This window comes from Rutidosis leptorrhynchoides, chromosome 3 (genome assembly GCF_046630445.1).
Source record: "Rutidosis leptorrhynchoides isolate AG116_Rl617_1_P2 chromosome 3, CSIRO_AGI_Rlap_v1, whole genome shotgun sequence".
Classification (NCBI taxonomy): domain Eukaryota; kingdom Viridiplantae; phylum Streptophyta; class Magnoliopsida; order Asterales; family Asteraceae; genus Rutidosis; species Rutidosis leptorrhynchoides.
The window spans coordinates 232,969,834-232,993,521 of NC_092335.1; positions in this window are offsets into that span (position 1 = coordinate 232,969,834).

Sequence of the window (23,688 nt, forward strand, 5' to 3'; positions counted from 1 at the left end):
AACTATATATATTTTGGAATCAACCTCAACCCTGTATAGCTAACTCCAACATTCACATATAGAGTGTCTATGGTTGTTCCGAAATATATATAGATGTGTCGACATGATAGGTCGAAACATTGTATACGTGTCTATGGTATCTCAAGATTACATAATATACAATACAAGTTGATTAAGTTATGGTTGGAATAGATTTGTTACCAATTTTCACGTAGCTAAAATGAGAAAAATTATCCAATCTTGTTTTACCCATAACTTCTTCATTTTAAATCCGTTTTGAGTGAACCCAATTGCTATGGTTTCATATTGAACTCTATTTTATGAATCTAAACAGAAAAATTATAGGTTTATAGTCGGAAAAATAAGTTACAAGTCGTTTTTGTAAAGGTAGTCATTTCAGTCGAAAGAACGACGTCTAGATGACCATTTTAGAAAACATACTTCCACTTTGAGTTTAACCATAATTTTTGGATATAGTTTCATGTTCATAATAAAAATCATCTTCTCAGAATAACAACTTTTAAATCAAAGTTTATCATAGTTTTTAATTAACTAACCCAAAACAGCCCGCGGTGTTACTACGGCGGCGTAAATCCGATTTTACGGTGTTTTTCGTGTTTCCAGGTTTTAAATCATTAAGTTAGCATATCATATAGATATAGAACATGTGTTTAGTTGATTTTAAAAGTCAAGTTAGAAGGATTAACTTTTGTTTGCAAACAAGTTTAGAATTAACTAAACTATGTTCTAGTGATTACAAGTTTAAACCTTCGAATAAGATAGCTTTATATGTATGAATTGAATGATGTTATGAACATCATTACTACCTTAAGTTCCTTGGATAAACCTACTGGAAAAGAGAAAAATGGATCTAGCTTCAACGGATCCTTGGATGGCTCGAAGTTCTTGAAGCAGAATCATGACACGAAAACAAGTTCAAGTAAGATCATCACTTGAAATAAGATTGTTATAGTTATAGAAATTGAACCAAAGTTTGAATATGATTATTACCTTGTATTAGAATGATAACCTACTGTAAGAAACAAAGATTTCTTGAGGTTGGATGATCACCTTACAAGATTGGAAGTGAGCTAGCAAACTTGAAAGTATTCTTGATTTTATGAAACTAGAACTTTTGGAATTTATGAAGAACACTTAGAACTTGAAGATAGAACTTGAGAGAGATCAATTAGATGAAGAAAATTGAAGAATGAAAGTGTTTGTAGGTGTTTTTGGTCGTTGGTGTATGGATTAGATATAAAGGATATGTAATTTTGTTTTCATGTAAATAAGTCATGAATGATTACTCATATTTTTGTAATTTTATGAGATATTTCATGCTAGTTGCCAAATGATGGTTCCCACATATGTTAGGTGACTCACATGGGCTGCTAAGAGCTGATCATTGGAGTGTATATACCAATAGTACATACATCTAAAAGCTGTGTATTGTACGAGTACGAATACGGGTGCATACGAGTAGAATTGTTGATGAAACTGAACGAGGATGTAATTGTAAGCATTTTTGTTAAGTAGAAGTATTTTGATAAGTGTATTGAAGTATTTCAAAAGTGTATGAATACATATTAAAACACTACATGTATATACATTTTAACTGAGTCGTTAAGTCATCGTTAGTCGTTACATGTAAATGTTGTTTTGAAACCTTTAGGTTAACGATCTTGTTAAATGTTGTTAACCCAATGTTTATAATATCAAAAGAGATTTTAAATTATTATATTATCATGATATTATGATGTACGAATATCTCTTAATATGATATATATACATTAAATGTCGTTACAACGATAATCGTAACATATATGTCTCGTTTCAAAATCATTAAGTTAGTAGTCTTGTTTTTACATATGTAGTTCATTGTTAATATACTTAATGATATGTTTACTTATCATAATATCATGTTAACTATATATATAACCATATATATGTCATCATATAGTTTTTACAAGTTTTAACGTTCGTGAATCACCGGTCAACTTGGGTAGTCAATTGTCTATATGAAACCTATTTCAATTAATCAAGTCTTAACAAGTTTAATTGCTTAACATGTTGGAAACATTTAATCATGTAAATATCAATCTCAATTAATATATATAAACATGGAAAAGTTCGGGTCACTACAGTACCTACCCGTTAAATAAATTTCGTCCCGAAATTTTAAGCTGTTGAAGGTGTTGACGAATCTTCTGGAAATAGATGCGGGTATTTCTTCTTCATCTGATCTTCACGCTCCCAGGTGAACTCGGGTCCTCTACGAGCATTCCATCAAACCTTAACAATTGGTATCTTGTTTTGCTTAAGTCTTTTAACCTCACGATCCATTATTTCGACGGGTTCTTCGATGAATTGAAGTTTTTCGTTGATTTGGATTTCATCTAACGGAATAGTGAGATCTTCTTTAGCAAAACATTTCTTCAAATTCGAGACGTGGAAAGTGTTATGTACAGCCGTGAGTTGTTGAGGTAACTCAAGTCGGTAAGCTACTGGTCCGACACGATCAATAATCTTGAATGGTCCAATATACCTTGGATTTAATTTCCCTCGTTTACCAAATCGAACAACGCCTTTCCAAGGTGAAACTTTAAGCATGACCATCTCTCCAATTTCAAATTCTATATCTTTTCTTTTAATGTCAGCGTAGCTCTTTTGTCGACTTTGGGCGGTTTTCAACCGTTGTTGAATTTGGATGATCTTCTCGGTAGTTTCTTGTATAATCTCTGGACCCGTAATTTGTCTATCCCCCACTTCACTCCAACAAATCGGAGACCTGCACTTTCTACCATAAAGTGCTTCAAACGGCGCCATCTCAATGCTTGAATGGTAGCTGTTGTTGTAGGAAAATTCTGCTAACGGTAGATGTCGATCCCAACTGTTTCCGAAATCAATAACACATGCTCGTAGCATATCTTCAAGCGTTTGTATCGTCCTTTCGCTCTGCCCATCGGTTTGTGGATGATAGGCAGTACTCATGTCTAGACGAGTTCCTAATGCTTGCTGTAATGTCTGCCAGAATCTTGAAATAAATCTGCAATCCCTATCAGAGATAATAGAGATTGGTATTCCATGTCTGGAGACGACTTCCTTCAAATACAGTCGTGCTAACTTCTCCATCTTGTCATCTTCTCTTATTGGCAGGAAGTGTGCTGATTTGGTGAGACGATCAACTATTACCCAAATAGTATCAAAACCACTTGCAGTCCTTGGTAATTTAGTGATGAAATCCATGGTAATGTTTTCCCATTTCCATTCCGGGATTTCGGGTTGTTGAAGTAGACCTGATGGTTTCTGATGCTCAGCTTTGACCTTAGAACACGTCAAACATTCTCCTACGTATTTAGCAACATCGGCTTTCATACCCGGCCACCAAAAATGTTTCTTGAGATCCTTGTACATCTTCCCCGTTCCAGGATGTATTGAGTATCTGGTTTTATGAGCTTCTCTAAGTACCATTTCTCTCATCTCTCCAAATTTTGGTACCCAAATCCTTTCAGCCCTATATCGGGTTCCATCTTCCTGAATATTAAGATGCTTCTCCGATCCTTTGGATATTTCATCCTTTAAATTTCCCTCTTTTAAAACTCCTTGTTGCGCCTCCTTTATTTGAGTAGTAAGGTTATTATGAATCATTATATTCATAGATTTTACTCGGATGGGTTCTCTGTCCTTCCTGCTCAAGGCATCGGCTACCACATTTGCCTTCCCCGGGTGGTAACGAATCTCAAAGTCGTAATCATTCAACAATTCAATCCACCTACGCTGCCTCATATTCAGTTGTTTCTGATTAAATATGTGTTGAAGACTTTTGTGGTCGGTATATATAATACTTTTGACCCCATATAAGTAGTGCCTCCAAGTCTTTAATGCAAAAACAACCGCTCCTAATTCCAAATCATGCGTCGTATAATTTTGTTCGTGAATCTTCAATTGTCTAGACGCATAAGCAATCACCTTCGTTCGTTGCATTAATACACAACTGAGACCTTGCTTTGATGCGTCACAATAAATCACAAAATCATCATTCCCTTCAGGCAATGACAATATAGGTGCCGTAGTTAGCTTTTTCTTTAATAACTGAAACGCTTTCTCTTGTTCATCATTCCATTCAAATTTCTTCCCTTTTTGCGTTAATGCAGTCAAGGGTTTTGCTATTCTGGAAAAATCTTGGATGAACCTTCTGTAGTAACCAGCTAGTCCTAAAAACTGGCGTATGTGTTTCAGAGTTTTCGGGGTTTCCCACTTTTCAACAGTTTCTATCTTTGCCGGATCCACCTTAATACCTTCTTTGTTCACTATGTGACCGAGGAATTGAACTTCTTCCAACCAAAATGCACACTTTGAAAACTTAGCGTACAATTCTTCCTTCCTCAATACTTCTAACACCTTTCTCAAATGTTCAGCGTGTTCTTGGTCATTCTTTGAGTAAATAAGTATGTCATCAATGAAAACAATGACAAACTTGTCAAGGTATGGTCCACACACTCGGTTCATAAGGTCCATGAACACAGCTGGTGCATTAGTTAAACCAAACGGCATGACCATAAACTCGTAATGACCGTAGCGTGTTCTGAAAGCAGTCTTTGGAATATCATCTTCTTTCACCCGCATTTGATGATACCCGGAACGTAAGTCAATCTTTGAATAAACAGACGAGCCTTGTAGTTGATCAAATAAGTCGTCGATTCTCGGTAGTGGGTAGCGGTTCTTGATGGTAAGTTTGTTCAATTCTCGGTAGTCGATACACAACCTGAATGTACCATCTTTCTTCTTGACAAACAAAACAGGAGCTCCCCACGGTGATGTGCTTGGTCGAATGAAACCACGCTCTAAAAGTTCTTGTAATTGGCTTTGCAGTTCTTTCATCTCGCTGGGTGCGAGTCTGTAAGGAGCACGAGCTATTGGTGCAGCTCCTGGTACAAGATCTATTTGAAATTCAACAGATCGATGTGGGGGTAATCCCGGTAATTCTTTCGGAAATACATCGGGAAATTCTTTTGCAATGGGAACATCATTGATGCTCTTTTCTTCAGTTTTTACTTTCTCGACGTGTGCTAGAACAGCATAGCAACCTTTTCTTATTAGTTTTTGTGCCTTCAAATTACTAATAAGATGTAGCTTCGTGTTGCCCTTTTCTCCGTACACCATTAAGGGTTTTCCTTTTTCTCGTATAATGCGAATTGCATTTTTGTAACAGACGATCTCTGCTTTCACTTCTTTCAACCAGTCCATACCGATTATCACATCAAAACTCCCTAACTCTACTGGTATCAAATCAATCTTAAATGTTTCGCTAACCAGTTTAATTTCTCGATTCCAACATATATTATCTGCTGAAATTAATTTACCATTTGCTAATTCGAGTAAAAATTTACTATCCAAAGGCGTCAATGGACAACTTAATTTAGCACAAAAATCTCTACTCATATAGCTTCTATCCGCACCCGAATCAAATAAAACGTAAGCAGATTTATTGTCAATAAGAAACGTACCCGTAACAAGCTCCGGGTCTTCCTGTGCCTCTGCAGCATTAATATTGAAAACTCTTCCGCGGCCTTGTCCATTCGTGTTCTCCTGGTTCGGGCAATTTCTAATAATGTGGCCCGGTTTTCCACATTTATAACAAACTACATTGGCATAACTTGCTCCGACACTACTTGCTCCGCCATTACTCGTTCCGACACCATTTGTTCCTTTCGTTCTATTAACCCCTGGTCCGTAAACCTCACACTTTGCCGCGCTATGACCATTTCTTTTACACTTGTTGCAAAATTTGGTGCAGAACCCCGAGTGATACTTTTCACACCTTTGGCATAGCTGCTTCTGATTGTTGTTGTTGTTACGGTTATTATTGTTGTTGGGATGATTGTTGTAGTTGCTGTTGTTGTTGTTGTTGTTGTTGTTGTTGTTGGGCCGTTTGTTGTAGTTGCGATTGATGTTGCGATTGTTGGGATAATTGTTGCGATTATTGTTGTAATTGCTGTTGTTGTTGTATTGGTGGTTCTTATCACGTTTTTCCTCCCACTTTCTTTTGACTTGCTTCACATTGTCCTCTTCAGCAGTCTGTTCTTTAATTCTTTCTTCAATCTGGTTCACTAGTTTGTGAGCCATTCTACATGCCTGTTGTATAGAGGCGGGCTCGTGTGAACTTATATCTTCTTGAATTCTTTCTGGTAATCCTTTCACAAATGCGTCGATCTTCTCTTCCTCATCTTCGAATGCTCCCGGACACAATAGGCACAATTCTGTGAATCGTCTTTCGTACGTGGTAATATCAAATCCTTGGGTTCGTAACCCTCTAAGTTCTGTCTTGAGCTTATTGACCTCGGTTCTGGAACGGTACTTCTCGTTCATCAAGTGCTTGAATGCTGACCACGGTAGTGCGTACGCATCATCTTGTCCCATTTGCTCTAGATAGGTATTCCACCATGTTAACGCAGAACCTGTGAAGGTATGCGTAGCGTACTTCACTTTGTCCTCTTCAGTACACTTACTTATGGCAAACACCGATTCGACCTTCTCGGTCCACCGTTTCAATCCGATCGGTCCTTCGGTTCCATCAAATTCCAAAGGTTTGCAGGCAGTGAATTCTTTGTAGGTGCATCCTACACGATTTCCTGTACTGCTAGATCCAAGGTTATTGTTGGTATGTAGCGCAGCCTGTACTGCGGCTATGTTTGAAGCTAGAAAAGTACGGAATTCCTCTTCATTCATATTCACGGTGTGTCGAGTAGTCGGTGCCATTTCCTTCAAAATAGTCAAATGGAACAAGTTAATCATACAGAATATTAAGAGTAGTTAATAGTATTTCGTAGCATAATATGAACTCATTTATAAAAGCTTTTTCTTCATATTAGCGTTTTATAAGTTTAAATTCGGGTAGTACCTACCCGTTAAGTTCATACTTAGTAGCTAATATACAATTCAACTACTACAATTCTATATGAAAAACTGATTATAATAATATTTCGCGTTCAAACTTTTATACAATATTTTACAAACTTACAATACCGCTTATTTTACATAAAGCATGAAATATAGCACACAATAACTTTGATACAAGATAGTTGTGAAGATAATTCTAGCTAGTACACAAGTCGTTCAGCAAAGACAATAAAGACACGTAATTCATACGTCCAGAAACAAGTCATGCATTCTGGTTTTACTAGGATTACTTCCCATCCTTGGTCTTGTGGAACATAACCGTTATGGCCGTTGATAAGACAGCGTGTTGTAACATCGTCAAAAGGACGAGGGTTACGTAATGTCCAACAGTCCCGTAACAATCTAAAAACCTCATTTCTTACCCCAATTACCGACTCCGTCACTTGTGGAAACGTTTTGTTTAATAGTTGTAGCCCGATGTTCTTGTTCTCACTTTGGTGAGAAGCGAACATTACTAATCCGTAAGCATAACATGCTTCTTTATGTTGCATGTTAGCCGCTTTTTCTAAATCACGAAGTCCAATATTCGGATATATTGAGTCAAAATAATTTCTTAACCCGTTGCGTAAAATAGCATTTGGGTTCCCCGTAATATATGCGTCAAAGTAAACACATCGTAACTTATGGGTTTCCCAATGTGCTATCCCCCATCTTTCAAACGAAAGTCTCTTATAAACCAAGACATTCTTGGAACGTTCTTCGAATGTCTTACAAACTGATCTCGCCTTAAATAGTTGTGCCGAGGAATTCTGGCCGACTCTAGACAAGATTTCATCAATCATGTCTCCGGGTAGGTCTCTTAAAATATTGGGTTGTCTATCCATTTTGTGTTTTTAAACTGTAAAATAGACAAGAGTTAGATTCATAAAAAAATACTTATTAATACAAGCAATTTTTACATATATCATAAAGCATAAGAACACTATATTACATATATTACACCACACGAATACAACTATCTTATTCCGACTGGCTCGTTTCTTCTTCTTCGGTTTTGGTTCGTTTTGCCAAGTTTCTATGGATATATGATGTTCCCCTAATATGAGCCGTCGTTATCCACATTGGTTTAGAAAAACCTGGTGGTTTAGAGGTTCCCGGGTCATTGTTACAACTTAAGGACTTCGGGGGTTGACGATACATATAAAGTTCATCGGGGTTGGAATTAGATTTCTCTATTTTTATGCCCTTTCCCTTATTATTTTCTTTTGCCTTTTTAAATTCAGTTGGGGTAATTTCTATAACATCATTGGAATTCTCGTCGGAATCCGATTCATCGGAGAATTGGTAATCCTCCCAATATTTTGCTTCCTTGGCGGAAACACCATTGACCATAATTAACCTTGGTCGGTTGGTTGAGGATTCTCTTTTACTTAACCGTTTTATTATTTCCCCCACCGGTTCCGATTCTTCTTCCGGTTCCGATTCTTCTTCCGGTTCCGATTCTTCTTCCGGTTCCGACTCTTCTTCCGGTTCCTCTTCGGGAACTTGTGAATCAGTCCACGAATCATTCCAATTTACATTTTACTCTTCATTATTATTAGGTGAGTCAATGGGACTTGTTCTAGAGGTAGACATCTATCACATAATATCAAACGCGTTAAGAGATTAATATATCACATAATATTCACATGTTAAAAATATATAGTTTCCAACAAAATTTGTTAAGCAATCATTTTTCAAGTAAACACGGTCGAAGTCCAGACTCACTAATGCATCCTAACAAACTCGATAAGACACACTAATGCAAAATTCTGGTTCTCTAAGACCAACGCTCGGATACCAACTGAAATGTCCCGTTCTTATTGATTAAAAACGTTCCATATTAATTGATTTCGTTGTGAGGTTTTGACCTCTATATGAGACGTTTTTCAAAGACTGCATTCATTTTAAAACAAACCATAACCTTTATTTCATCAATAAAGGTTTAAAAAGCTTTACGTAGATTATCAAATAATGATAATCTAAAATATCCTGTTTACACACGACCATTACATAATGGTTTATAATACAAATATGTTACAACAAAATAAGTTTCTTGAATGCAGTTTTTACACAATATCATACAAGCATGGACTCCAAATCTCGTCCTTATTTAAGTATGCGACAGCGGAAGCTCTTAATAATCACCTGAGAATAAACATGCTTAAAACGTCAACAAAAATGTTGGTGAGTTATAGGTTTAACCTATATATATCAAATCATAATAATAGACCACAAGATTTCATATTTCAATACACATCCCATACATAGAGATAAAAATCATTCATATGGTGAATACCTGGTAACCGACATTAACAAGATGCATATATAAGAATATCCCCATCATTCCGGGACACCCTTCGGATATGATATAAATTTCGAAGTACTAAAGCATCCGGTACTTTGGATGGGGCTTGTTGGGCCCGATAGATCTATCTTTAGGATTCGCGTCAATTAGGGTGTCTGTTCCCTAATTCTTAGATTACCAGACTTAATAAAAAGGGGCATATTCGATTTCGATAATTCAACCATAGAATGTAGTTTCACGTACTTGTGTCTATTTTGTAAATCATTTATAAAACCTGCATGTATTCTCATCCCAAAAATATTAGATTTTAAAAGTGGGACTATAACTCACTTTCACAGATTTTTACTTCGTCGGGAAGTAAGACTTGGCCACTGGTTGATTCACGAACCTATAACAATATATACATATATATCAAAGTATGTTCAAAATATATTTACAACACTTTTAATATATTTTGATGTTTTAAGTTTATTAAGTCAGCTGTCCTCGTTAGTAACCTACAACTAGTTGTCCACAGTTAGATGTACAGAAATAAATCGATAAATATTATCTTGAATCAATCCACGACCCAGTGTATACGTATCTCAGTATTGATCACAACTCAAACTATATATATTTTGGAATCAACCTCAACCCTGTATAGCTAACTCCAACATTCACATATAGAGTGTCTATGGTTGTTCCGAAATATATATAGATGTGTCGACATGATAGGTCGAAACATTGTATACGTGTCTATGGTATCTCAAGATTACATAATATACAATACAAGTTGATTAAGTTATGGTTGGAATAGATTTGTTACCAATTTTCACGTAGCTAAAATGAGAAAAATTATCCAATCTTGTTTTACCCATAACTTCTTCATTTTAAATCCGTTTTGAGTGAATCCAATTGCTATGGTTTCATATTGAACTCTATTTTATGAATCTAAACAGAAAAATTATAGGTTTATAGTCGGAAAAATAAGTTACAAGTCGTTTTTGTAAAGGTAGTCATTTCAGTCGAAAGAACGACGTCTAGATGACCATTTTAGAAAACATACTTCCACTTTGAGTTTAACCATAATTTTTGGATATAGTTTCATGTTCATAATAAAAATCATCTTCTCAGAATAACAACTTTTAAATCAAAGTTTATCATAGTTTTTAATTAACTAACCCAAAACAGCCCGCGGTGTTACTACGGCGGCGTAAATCCGGTTTTACGGTGTTTTTCGTGTTTCCAGGTTTTAAATCATTAAGTTAGCATATAATATAGATATAGAACATGTGTTTAGTTGATTTTAAAAGTCAAGTTAGAAGGATTAACTTTTGTTTGCGAACAAGTTTAGAATTAACTAAACTATGTTCTAGTGATTACAAGTTTAAACCTTCGAATAAGATAGCTTTATATGTATGAATTGAATGATGTTATGAACATCATTACTACCTTAAGTTCCTTGGATAAACCTACTGGAAAAGAGAAAAATGGATCTAGCTTCAACGGATCCTTGGATGGCTCGAAGTTCTTGAAGCAGAATCATGACACGAAAACAAGTTCAAGTAAGATCATCACTTGAAATAAGATTGTTATAGTTATAGAAATTGAACCAAAGTTTGAATATGATTATTACCTTGTATTATAATGATAACCTACTGTAAGAAACAAAGATTTCTTGAGGTTGGATGATCACCTTACAAGATTGGAAGTGAGCTAGCAAACTTGAAAGTATTCTTGATTTTATGAAACTAGAACTTTTGGAATTTATGAAGAACACTTAGAACTTGAAGATAGAACTTGAGAGAGATCAATTAGATGAAAAAAATTGAAGAATGAAAGTGTTTGTAGGTGTTTTTGGTCGTTGGTGTATGGATTAGATATAAAGGATATGTAATTTTGTTTTCATGTAAATAAGTCATGAATGATTACTCATATTTTTGTAATTTTATGAGATATTTCATGCTAGTTGCCAAATGATGGTTCCCACATGTGTTAGGTGACTCACATGGGCTGATAAGAGCTGATCATTGGAGTGTATATACCAATAGTACATACATCTAAAAGCTGTGTATTGTACGAGTACGAATACGGGTGCATACGAGTAGAATTGTTGATGAAACTGAACGAGGATGTAATTGTAAGCATTTTTGTTAAGTAGAAGTATTTTGATAAGTGTATTGAAGTATTTCAAAAGTGTATGAATACATATTAAAACACTACATGTATATACATTTTAACTGAGTCGTTAAGTCATCGTTAGTCGTTACATGTAAATGTTGTTTTGAAACCTTTAGGTTAACGATCTTGTTAAATGTTGTTAACCCAATGTTTATAATATTAAAAGAGATTTTAAATTATTATATTATCATGATATTATGATGTACGAATATCTCTTAATATGATATATATACATTAAATGTCGTTACAACGATAATCGTAACATATATGTCTCGTTTCAAAATCATTAAGTTAGTAGTCTTGTTTTTACATATGTAGTTCATTGTTAATATACTTAATGATATGTTTACTTATCATAATATCATGTTAACTATATATATAACCATATATATGTCATCATATAGTTTTTACAAGTTTTAACGTTCGTGAATCACCGGTCAACTTGGGTAGTCAATTGTCTATATGAAACCTATTTCAATTAATCAAGTCTTAACAAGTTTGATTGCTTAACATGTTGGAAACATTTAATCATGTAAATATCAATCTCAATTAATATATATAAACATGGAAAAGTTCGGGTCACTACAGATGCTTCATGTAATGTGGTTTTAAATGATGCTTTATTGTCTAAACTGCATGATGCTTTACGTGATTATTTCATCATTGATCCAAAGTTTGTTGCTAATCAAAAGTTTATTGCTGGTACTAACCGAAAAGGACCCAAGAAACTTTGGGTACCTAAACTCTAGGGAATTTACATTTACAGGGTTTCGACGTCTGTGTTTAGTATATCGATTCCGGTTGTTCTCGACACATGACGAGCGATAAATCCTTGCTTGTCAACTTCATTGACAAATTCCTAGGAACGGTTACATTCGGAAATGATGAGATTGCAGCAATAACGGGTTACGGAGATTTTGTGCAAAATGGCATAACAATCAAACGGGTTTCATATGTTGAGGGTTTGGGGTGCAGTTTATTTAGTGTGAGCCAATTCTGCGATGGAGATCTCAAAGTTTTGTTTGAACGTCGACAATGCTCGGTGCAATCCACCGAAGGGAATGATCTTCTTGTTGGTAAACGTTGTGCTTCACTATATACTATTGACCTCAATGATGCACCATCACATGCAACCATGTGTTTGGCCACTCGTTCTACCAAAGAAAATTCATGGTTATGGCATCATCGGATGTCACACCTGAATTACAAGGGTATCAATCGATTAGTCTCTAAAGATTTAGTTGATGGTATTCCAACCTTTCAATATGATAAGCATCATGTGTGTCCATCATGTGCGATGGGTAAGCTGAAACGGACTAATCATCCGCTTAAGCAAAACCCCAGTACTTCATCGTCTTTGCAATTATTGCATATGGACTTATGTGGACCCATGCGTATTTCTAGCCTCGGTGGCAAGAAACATGTGCTTGTCATTGTTGATGACTATACCCGGTTTACATGGATTTTTCTTTTGCGAACTAAGTCAGAAACCCTCGCCATTATCATTGAATTCATTAAAAAGATTCAATGCTCTTTTAACAAACATGTTAAGAGCATCAGAACTGATAATGGGACGGAATTTAAGAATGACCCGCTTGATAGTTATTTGAAAGACCAAGGCATTGAACATCAGTTCTCTGCTGCTCGGACCCCCCAACAAAATGGAGTAGTCGAACGACGTAATCGTACGTTGTGCGAAGCAGCATGAACGATGCTTGCATACTCCAAATTACCTCCAAAAATGTGGGGGGAGGCCATTTCAACTGCATGCTATACCCAAAATCATTGTATTGTAAACAAACGTTTTGATAAAACTCCATATGAGTTATTATATGGTAGACGCCCGAATGTCAAATATTTCTGTGTTTTTGGTTGTATATGCTATGTGCTTAACGATTTTGACAGCCCCATAAAGTTTGATCCTCATGGCGATCAGTCCATATTTCTTGGTTATTCCTTGAACAAAGTTGCTTATCGTGTTTATCATAAGCGGACAAAGATGATTAAAGAGAGCATTAACGTCAAGTTCGATGAATTTTCGGGAATGGCTTTTGAACAACTCAGTTCAAAACCCGATCCTAACCTGGCTACTACTTCTTCTACGCAAAACTCAATTTTCTCGAAGAAGGGTGTTCCTACGGTTACATCAGAGGAACTGGATATCTTGTTTGATAGTCTTTATACTCCTCAACGGGATTCAAATGTTCAAGCCGTATCGGTTACACCATCACAGTCAACTACTGTGGAGACTCTTCAAAGTCTTTTTGATGAAGATTCAACACCAACTGATTCACCTGTTGCTTCTTCATCCTCCCTCCAACCTCCTGTTATTGATAATCTTGAACAAGATCAAGATTCATCATTTGATACAACTCCAGCTGTTTCTCCAGATACTCTATTGAATCCATTAGATACTGTTATATCAGATCAAGCAGATCAAGGCTCAACGTCAACAACGGTTGATGTTCCGATGGATACAATTGATGTACAATCTCTTCCACACACCCGATGGACTAAAAGTCATCCAATAGATCTTATTATTGGTGACGCATCTGCTCCAGTTTCAACTCGAAGGGCTACTCAGAATATGTGTCTATTCACAGCCTTTCTTAGTAAGATTGAACCAACAACGGTTGCTCAAGCTTTACTAGATCCATACTGGGTAGTTGCAATGCAAGACGAGATCAATCAATTTGAACGATTGAAATTATGGCGATTAGTTCCAAGACCAACGGGTCAACGACCAATAGGGGTTAAGTGGATTTTCAAGAACAAGAAGGATTCTGATGGAATTGTGGTTCGAAATAAGGCACGTCTTGTGGCCAAAGGATATCGACAACAAGAGGGCATTGATTATGACGAAACGTTTGCTCCGGTTGCTAGGATTGAGTCAATTCGTCTTTTCCTTGCATTTGCTTCTCATATGAGTTCACGGTGTTTCAAATGGATGTTAAAACTGCTTTTCTGAATGGTTATCTTCAAGAAGAAGTCTATGTTGATCAACCAGAAGGCTTTGTAAATCCCATTCATCCAAACCACGTTTACTACTTGGAGAAAGCTTTATACAGTCTGAAGCAAGCACCGCGTGCATGGTACGAGACCTTAACAAAGTATTTGATGGACAATGGCTTCTCTCGTGGAACAATTGATACAACGTTATTCATTCGTAAAAACCACGGTCACATTCTCTTGGTTCAAATTTACGTTGATTATATTATTTTTGGTTCCACGTCCCCGGCCTTATGCAAAGAATTTGGTGACCTTATGGCCAGCAAATTCGAAATGAGCATGCTTGACTAGTTAACTTTCTTCTTGGGGTTACAAGTAAAACAATTACCAAATGGGATTTTTATCAGTCAAACAAAGTATATCAATGATATGCTAAAACGTTTTAACATGACTGCTTTAAAACCAATGACAACCCCAATGAGAACTTTACTGGATGCTGATACTAATGGGGAACCCTTTGATATTACGCTTTATCGAAGCATGGTTGGTTCTTTAATGTATCTGACTGCGAGTCGACCAGACATTACACTTGCCGTAACTGTCTGTGCCCGCTTTCAGTCCAACCCTAAGAAATCTCACTCCAAAGCGGTTGTTAGGATTTTTCAATACCTTAAAGGTACACCTAACCTTGGGATCTGGTATCCTCATGGATCCGATTTCAATCTCACTGCTTATACTGATGCGGATCATGGTGGTTGCCATGTTGATAGAAAGAGCACATCTGGATCAATTCAGATGTTGGGGAATAGACTAGTTGGTTGGTCATCCAAAAAGCAGAACTGTGTGTCTTTATCACAGCTGAGTCTGAGTACATTGCTGCTGCTCACTGTTGTTCACAAGTTTTGTGGATGCAAACTCAACTCTTGGACTATGGCTTTAAGATTTCTAAGACCCCGATCTATCGTGATTCACAAAGTGCTATTGCAATAACAAGCAACCCGGTTCAGCATTCTAAAACTAAACACATAGATATTCGTTATCATTTCATTAAGGACCATGTAGAGAAAGGGAATATAGAGTTATACTTTATGCATACTAAAGTGCAATTAGCTGACATGTTCACTAAACCTTTAGATGAACTTAGGCTAAATTTATTGATCAAAGAGATTGGCATGGTAGAGTATAGTGCTTGATATTCCTTAGATCTGTTGGAACTTATTTTTGGGATCTTGTGTTTAGGGGGAGTAGATACTTTCTAGGGGGAGCCACTAAGTTTCAGTGCTTTAGATAATTTTTCTTTAAGGGACTGCCTTTAGATTAATGATAACTTCCTAGATATATTTGTTCAATGGTTACGCAAGGGGGAGGTAAATCATTGATATCCTATTTTAAGGGGGAGTTAATTCATTTTCTTGGGAATATAATCAAAATGCTGATTTACTTTCTTGTATATCACATTTTGAGGGGGAGAAAACGGGAAAATATGAGAAAATAATTCAAAAATATTATTTTTCAAAAGTGAATTCAAAATTTCTTTGTTTTTATCTGAAATAATTCACTATGGCTTGTATACATCTCAGTATGCAACCCGTGTCAACAATTGGTATCACTGAAGATTTGTATTTTGTATAAAATTCAAAGTTCTTTTAAGTACAAATCTTATTTTAAAAAATTCATAAAAATTGGAAAAGATAAAATCCAAAAATATTTAAATTTTACTGAATAAATGCTATTTTTAGCATTTTACCGAATCTGACAACCAACAGTACAAATTCGGTAAGTTCAAAGTTTTCAGAAATTGTCTCAGAATTGTTTTTCATGAAAAGATTGAAATGGATTTCAAGAGGAAAAATCAATTTGTCAAAATTTGGAGTTAAATTGTTAAAGTTTTGAAAAATTGGACTGTATTCGGTATTTTAGGCCCATTCTGTAAAGCCCATTCGGTATTTTACTTTCGGTATCTATAAAAGGAGAGTCAAAGTCAAACATTACTCTCTTACTGTTATTAATCACCTACCGAGTCTGTTGATTATACCGAATCTGCCTAATTCTACCGAGTCCGTCATTCTGTTTCTTCAAATTCTTGGTAATTGTTCATTTTAATCAATGTTTAAGATATATAATTGTAGATCTGAGATAATTAAGTTTTTATCAACCAGAAAAGGTCAAAATAACTGGATTATGACCTTTAATTTTTAAAGTCTTGTTGATTATACCGAGTCTGATTCGATTTTAATTAATCTTTGATTAAACTCAATTGATTTGGAAAATCAACATGAAATCTTGTCTAATCTGAGTTAAATTGACTGATCTATTATTTGACCGAGTCTGATTACATGTTTAATTGCTTATTTGATGAATTCTGTATCTACCGAATGTGTTCTTATCCTGATACCGAGTTTGTTCATACAATTAACATGTTAATATACTTGTAATTGATTGGTTAATTGATCATGGTTGTGATATTACTTGATATATGATAGAATATGCATGTTTGAGTGACTTTCTGTTAATTGTTGAAGATACCGAATCTGGTTTTCTTTCTTGATACCGAGTCTGAAATTTGGTACCTTGAAATTTTCTGATTTTTATCTTCAAACACTTAACATGTTTATTCTATATCTTTCTGATATGAAAACTCAAGCTTATTTGGTTACAGAATCTAAAGTTTTCATAACTACCGAATCTGCTTGAAATGTGTTTAAAAATTGACTAAGTGTTGTTCTGAGTCCTTGTGTTATATAATTGACTTTGCATGATGATTTTGTACTTAGATGAATATCATATGAATGTCATGGTTGTCAATTATTTGTTCATATTTGAGAATAAAAGACTTTTATATTCTTGAAAAATCATAAAAATCTTAAAATTTAAAAATATAAAAAGAATTTCAAAGGCAAATAAGAATAGAGATATATGCTTTTTGTTAAATATCTTGTGGTCTTCTATTTCTTATTTATACAGCTAAATAGCGAACAATCACTTCATCAACTCTGAAACCAGCATACCCTGCAACTACTGGACAGCAATTCTAGAAAGGCATACACTGTGGCCTGCTCTCAATACTACTGCCAGTGTAGCTGTAACAGATCTGGAGTTACTTAACAGAACAATTAGGTTTGTGAAAGCTACACAACCTACTACTGAAAATCCAGAGGGAACACAAGCTCGTTTTGAATTTCAACTAAGAGGAGTTCAAGGGAGGAGGAGTTTCACTAAAGCTGATTTCAGGAGGGTCTTCAGACTTCCTCTTGTACAGAATGCTCCTGCTTTTCCTGCTACTCAGCAAATGATGACATCTGTCTTTGATCTTGGTTATGTTGGAGCTACCAACGTTCCACCAGCTATGTTTCAGAAGAAATATCTGCACTCAAGGTGGTATGTGATCTTCTCAATCATCAACAGATGCTTGCTGATGACAAGGAGTGGATCTGATAGCTTGACTGTGCCAATGCTGAAAGTATTCTACTCTTTCATAAGAGTAGAGGCTCCTGACTATGCTGAGCTTTTATGGGATCTGGTTCAAGCTCAAGTTGATAAGCCAAGGGGTTCATACATCCCTTGCGAAAGGTTTTTCTGTATCTTTATCCATGATGCTATAAATGCTTGCAGAAATGCAAATATATTTGTACCAGGTACACATGGATTACAGATGAAAAGGTTTGGAGAGCTGAAGATGAACACCCCTATGGTATCTGATAATCAATTCACTGCCCCAATTCCAAATTGGCTAGTGAGGCTAGCTGAACCCCAAGACGCTCGTATGCGTTCTTATTTTCAGGCTGTAGGAATACCTCTTCCGAACCCAGTACAACAAGAACAAGTTGAACCTGCCGTGGTTCCAGCCCCAGAGGTTGTAGAGGAACCTGTAGTTCAACCACCCGGGCCAGCTAATCCTCCACTTAGGGTGAACCTCAAACGATCTAGGGTAGCACACCAAGCTCAACCCGTAAGGATCAGGGAACCTAGTCCAACTAGGATTGAACTAACCCTTTCCACAACACACGAAGTAAGCAGTGACACTTCAGCAACAGCATCTGAATCATCTCCTGAACATTCTCCTAAGAGAACTCGATACATGCCTGATGAGATGATTCAGACTCCGCCAACCCAACGAGTAACTAGATCTAGGACTTCGACACCCATCGTCCGCCAAACAGTTACTCCAACCATTGGTGATACGGATCAAGACCAAGAGCCAATTAGGTCACCCTCACCTATCTCCGTATCACATCCAAGAATAACAGTAAGCCCTACGCTAAATGAAGTGCAAGCTTTGGTAGGCAAGAGATCTAAACGCACGGATGGAAAAAAGACCACTAAGCCCATCCAATCTAAACAGGACTTAATAATAAATCCTACAAAGCAAGGTGCTTCGGCATCTAAGGAAGTAAAGTCTTCCTCTGCAGTAAAGTCTACGTTGACTCAATCGATTGAGGAAACTCAATCATTGAAGTCCAGAACGGCCGAAGGGGAGCCGAAAAATCTTGAAAAGGCACCCTGCGTATCGGCTGGAAATCCTCCTGTACCTCAACGTACAACAGGGTCTCGAGGTCCGACTTATCTTGATGAGGAAGATCTGCTGCGTCCCATAGAAACGAGTCAACATGACAATCCTTCGGAATATTTATCAGACTTCCAGCAGATTGTTCCCTTGGTTCATGAAAGTGATCCATTAGTTCAAACCACTTCTCTTCCGGATTCCGAATCTCAGGGTCTGGAGGAAGAGTCTTTAACTGAGAGAGATGTGCCACCTCATGGTATATCAATGATTTCAGGAGTCGGGGATAGCAATATCTTTGCGAGAACTAAACCGACGGGTAGTCTTGCTACTTTGTCAGATTCCCATGAGACCAAAGTCATGGAGGCGGATGCTTCGAAAGAAACTTCGCCGGTGACAACTCCGGTTGTTACCCAACCTCCATCAGAAGGGGATATCACGAATCTGACTAGTAGTATGTATAGCCCTACATATAAGAATAATATCGCACAATCATCCTTACCTGCCCTCACGGCAACTCAAACACTTCCACCAACATCGCCTTCAACAGTTGCTGCTGCTGTGTTCCTATTGTTACTTTTCCACCATCACCTACTCGTTTACCACATTTCTATGATGCTTTGGAGCAAGAATATTTCAGTCGTACATTTTCTAGAGTCAATCTAGATGTTCTTCGACGCACTTCGCTTCAAGCATTGTTTCGTGCTCGTGTTCGATATCCACTTAATTCCTGCTCTTCTCCGTTGAGTCCTCACCGTGATGATGAACATGACGATTCTGATCCTCAGAATAGCCATGAGGGGGAGATAGGAGTAGATGGAGAATATCTAATGGTAAATATTTCAACTAAGGGTGGTGGTGTAAGGTCTTCATCAGCTTCACAAGCTCAACAAGTTCAGATGGAATCAGAAATGGTTACTACACATGATGAAATTGATGATAAGGAGCCTGAGCAAGTTATAATTCCAATTGTTCATAATGAGGCTGATAGTGGACTGGTAGATGAGGATTTGAACTTGAGTGATTTCTATCTTGAAGAGACGGATGACGATGGATTTGTCATTCTAAGCAAGTTATCATCAGTATCTTCAATTCTGGAAGATGTAGAGATTGTAGATGAAGAGAATCCTGACCCAGTAATAGAAAGTGATGATGAAATGGATTCTTCTGATGACAATGAAGACAATCTTTATGTTAATCCAAATGAAGATGAGATCTTTGATCATATTGAAGATGATGATGTTCCAAATAATGATGCAACAATCCTACTGGTCATTCATCAAATTCAACACCCTCATCGAGTTCAAATCCAACAAATGCTAATGAAAGATCAACTTCTGGTACCTCTACATCAAGTGAAACAGTGAATTCCAGATTCAAATACAATCATGGAATATTCTTTAAGAATCAGGAGCAAAGATTATTGTTGGGAGTAGAACATGATTTTATAACGTTACGAAACACATTCATCGAAGAAAATGCTTACAAGATCTTCCGCATCAATGAATTACCAAGGAGTAAAAGGTTTACTTATATAGGTTCACGATTGCTTCCAGCAAGTGAAAGGAATTGGTATGAGTTTATGTGGAGGAAACATATCAACAAAGATGAAGATGATTTGTGGCTTCAAAGAAAATATCGTATTTCAGAAGTGTTGAATATTACTCGAGTCGGAGTAGAGATAAGCGAAAAGAAAGACGTCATCAGTCAGTTCCACGTTATCAGAGAAGATGAGAAAGAGTACAAGTTCACTGAAACAGATTTTCATAATCTAGATATGCTTGACATCATTCACATCTACAACTACCTCAGTATCATCACCATACGACCTTTTGCTAAGGCTCAAGCTTTGGAAGCTGTGAAAAGATACATGATGGAGACAATTGAACTGATGAGATGTGAAGACTTTCAAATAGGTCTCGAAGCAAAAAGGAAAAAGATTCGAATTACGTGTCCGAATCAATTTACAGAGGGACTGAAGGATATGAGGATGTTTCAAATGCAATTTGAACCCGAAGGATTTGTCTTTGTAAATTCTCAAAAAGAAAAGGTGTTCATTCATACTGAAGAGCTAAACAAATATTCAGATGGAACACTTAAGGCTGCACTGAAGTATCTTAAGATTCATCAAAGCAAGTTCCATGACATTAACATGATAATGGGTCTTGGAGAATTCATAAAGCATATAAGAGATCATCTGAAACTCCGGGTTCGTTCAAGACAGTTTGAGATACTTCGTGGACAGAGAAAGAGAAGATATTTCAAGGAAATGGATGAATATCCATTATATGAGGGAGATCCAAGAAAAGCGTGGGGTGTCTGGAAACCTTCTAAGCAAATTTCAGAAAATCAAGTAGAAGTTTCAAAACCAGATGGCACACGATGGAAACTAACGTTTGGACCTCTCAAGATTACAAAATAGGATTATGTTGTAAAGTTCACATTTAACACTAAGGGGGAGATTGTTAGGACCCCGAAGTTGTATAGTGTTAATGTGAAATAAGCTTAATTTGAAGGTTCCTTAGAAGAGGGCTATATAAGGAACCTAAGTAGTCCTAATTAGATAGCCATTGCATTGTAACTGAGTTCTAGAAGCTGTGGAATGTAATTGTACCGATTCCCTCTAATACCGAGTCTCATGCTTACATACCGAATCTCTCTTTATCTTATCATTTCTCTCAATCTCAACATGATCTGACCTATCATTTATATATATTAAATTAAATTGTTATTTACATGATTAAGTGTTTCCAACATGTTAAGCAATCAAACTTGTTAAGACTTGATTAATTGAAATATGTTTCATATAGACAATTGACCACCCAAGTTGACCGGCGATTCACGAACGTTAAAACTTGTAAAAACTATATGATAACATATATATTATTATATATATATAGTTAACATGATATTATGATAAGTAAGTATCTCATTAGGTATTTTTACAATGAGTTATATACATAAAATTGAGTTTATTGAATTAAGAAATTCGAAACGATATATATAACGATTATCGTTATAACAACGTCTTACTAAATACATATGAATCATATTAAGATATTGATACACTATGTTTAATCATGATAAATGATAAGTAAACATGTCATTAAGTGTATTAACAATGAACTACATATGTAATAACAAGACTACTAACTTAAGGATTTCGAAACGAGGCATATATGTAACAATTATCGTTGTAACAACATTTAATTGTATATATATATCATATTAAGATATATTAATACATCATAATATCATGATAATTTAATAATTTAACATCTCATTTGATATAATAAACAATGGGTTAACAACACTTAACAGGATCGTTAACCTAATGGCTTCAAAACAACACTTACATGTAACGACTAACGATGACTTAACGACTCAGTTAAAATGTATATACATGTAGTGTTTTAATATGTATTCATACACTTTTGAAAGACTTCAAGACACTTATCAAAATACTTCTACTTAACAAAAATGCTTACAATTACATCCTCATTCAGTTTCATCAACAATTCTACTCGTATGCACCCGTATTCGTACTCGTACAATACACAGCTTTTAGATGTATGTACTATTGATATATACACTCCAATGATCAGCTCTTAGAAGCCCATGTGAGTCACCTAACACATGTGGGAACCATCATTTGGCAACTAGCATGAAATATCTCATAAAATTACAAAAATATTAGTAATCATTCATGACTTATTTACAAGTAAACAAAATTACACATCCTTTATATCTAATCCATATACCAACTACCAAAAACACCTACAAACACTTTCATTCTTTAATTTTCTTCATCTAATTGATCTCTCTCAATTTCTATCTTCAAGTTCTAAGTGTTCTTCATAAATTATATAAGTTCTAGTTTCATAAAATCAAGAATACTTTCAAGTTTGCTAGCTTACTTCCAATCTTGTAAAGTGATCATCCAACCTCAAGAAATCTTTCTTATTTATAGTAAAATATCTTTCTAATATAAGGTAATACTCATATCCAAACTTTGATTCAATTTCTATAACTTTAACAATCTTATTTCGAGTGGAAATCTTACTTGAACTTGTTTTTGTGTCATGATTTTGCTTCAAGAACTTTCAAACCATCCAAGGATCCTTTGAAGCTAGATCTATTTTTTTCATTTCCAGTAGGTTTATCCACAAAACCTGAGGTAGTAATGATGTTCATAACATCATTCGATTCATATATATAAAACTACCTTATTCGAAGGTTTAAACTTGAAATCACTAGAACATAGTTTAGTTAATTCTAAACTTGTTCGCAAACAAAAGTTAATCCTTCTAACTTGACTTTTAAAATCAACTAAACACATGTTCTATATCTATATGATATGCTAACTTAATGATTTAAAACCAGAAAACACGAAAAACACCGTAAAGCCGGACATACGCCGTCGTAGTAACACCGCGGGCTATTTTGGGTTTGATAATTAAAAACTATGATAAACTTTGATTTAAAAGTTGTTCTTCTGGTAAAATGATTTTTCTTATGAACATGAAACTATATCCAAAAATCATGATTAAACTCAAAGTTGAAGTATGTTTTTCAAAATGGTCATCAAGACGTCGTTCTTTCGACTGAAATGACTACCTCTTACAAAAACAGATTTAAAACGAAGAAGTTATGGGTAAAACAAGATTGGATATTTTTTGGATTGTTGTAGCTACGGGAAATATTGTAACAATTCTATACAAATCATATCCTAGCTAACTTATATTTTATTATACATGTATTCTAATATATTATGATAGACACGTATGCAAATGTTTTGACATATCATATCGACCCATCTATATATATTATT